The 1,712-nt window shown below is 34.9% G+C and overlaps 1 long non-coding RNA gene across 1 annotated transcript; it reads left to right on the forward strand.

Moving 5' to 3' along the window:
- Positions 1 to 502: 502 nt before the first annotated feature.
- LOC109165181 lies at positions 503 to 1,199 on the forward strand. Its single transcript, XR_002051502.1, has 3 exons — positions 503 to 525; positions 836 to 969; positions 1,136 to 1,199. It is a non-coding gene; the product is annotated as an uncharacterized LOC109165181 (long non-coding RNA).
- The last annotated feature ends 513 nt before the right edge of the window (positions 1,200 to 1,712 follow it).

A 1,712-nucleotide genomic window follows, 5' to 3' on the forward strand; every position in this document is an offset into this window, starting at 1 on the left:
TGAAGATGTCACTGACTCAGAAGGAGGAGAATACACCTCCCATGTATATTTATATGTTTTCAAGTAATGCAGAAAATTCGCATTATATTGCTTTGAATTTTTAGCGTTCTTTATGTTCATTTACTTTTTGACCTGTTAAAATTCCTCTCAAGGACTGCTTAGCCTGCAGGGCTGCAAGTATTTACAACCCCTCGCTGGCTCGCTTTCTTCCTTTTTCTAATCATTTGTATGTTATTTTAGGGGAGAGATGTGTTTGTAAATGTGTTTTAGGGGGTTTAAGGTGTTGAAGTGTATATAGCTTTTTTATCATGTGTTATGGGCTTAATAATGATCTGTATATGATTATGGATGAAAGGTATTCTAAAATACTAATTTATATGCCTTTGAATGTGTTAATTAGGATGTTTGTTATCTTCTTCGGCTTGATTTGGAATTAAATTGAGCAAGAGCAGAAAATAACGTGAGCAACAAAGTAACCTCAATATATGCTCATTAGAGTCTTGAACTTCACAGCTTAAAGACAATGTAGGTCATGGGTAGAATAGCTTCTGATTTTAAGAATAACTTGGTTACAATCATGGTAATATATTTGAAATAAGTACTATAAATGGTTGTGGGTTCTAGTTTAGAATTTCTCATCCCTGATATTTTTGGTTTTAGAAGTGGTAGAGGTGTTCCTTTGAAGATTAATCCTGGTGTATTTCTTTTCTTCCTTGTACACCGGATGCTTGAACAATGTTTCAGTTTGTTCAAGTTGAAGTTTGGAAATTCAAGTATCTTGGTTTAAGGTGCTTAGTCTAATTTATTGACTGCAGCGGATGCATTATATCGGTAGAGGCAGTTATGCTTGAGAAGCAGAGCCTAGATGAGTTCCTTTCAATTATACACAAAGGCAAAGCAGTCGTCATCTCCGTGTCTCCTCAGTTTAGAGCCTCGCTTGCTGTTCACTTTGACATTTCCCAACTTCAGGTTAGTTGTAAGGATGTTTTTCTTCTGTTCTCAATGATTTCTGTGCAAGTATATTAGCAGCTATATACAGTTCTTTCAATCTACAGTTCTTCCAAGTATATTAATGCATTTTATTGTTTTGCTTCTTTCAATCTGACTGTTATCTAATTATTATTGAATTTTGTAGTATGCTGCTAGAGAGGCCAAAATTGTTGCCCAAGCAGGGAGAAAGCATGTTATCACTATCTCTACTAATATATATGACAAGAAGGGGTACTGACATTATCCTTGGAGGAAATCCAAAGGCAAGTGTACTTTTCTTTTCTTTATTCAATTTCAGTAAGTTCAAATTTTGTTTTTTTGCCTTTCTACTAGACTAACCTGTTGCCTCTTTTATTAACAAGATGCTTGCAAAAGAAATTTTGGAGGACAGCTTAATTTCATCTCTGACACAAGATGCTCCTCAAACTGACAATATTTTTTTTTTGAATATATAGAAATGAGCCAATCGATGGAATTCGAAGAGCTACAGAAGCTTGCCGATGATCAATTTGAAATGTACCCTCTTGGCCCATCTATGGCACTTACATTCTTATCAATTTTGAAGGATTGTGAGTCACACTGTTTAAATGAGGGATTAGAAGTGAAAAGGCTTGGGGGCCTGCATGTGATAACCAGGTAAATTTGCGGAATTTTGTTCATATGTTTGTCTCTGCATTCTGCTTTTTGTTTGTTTTTTTCTTTTAAATATCCGAATGTATAAA

Source organism: Ipomoea nil, unplaced genomic scaffold, assembly GCF_001879475.1.
Source record: "Ipomoea nil cultivar Tokyo-kokei standard unplaced genomic scaffold, Asagao_1.1 scaffold0117, whole genome shotgun sequence".
NCBI lineage: Eukaryota > Viridiplantae > Streptophyta > Magnoliopsida > Solanales > Convolvulaceae > Ipomoea > Ipomoea nil.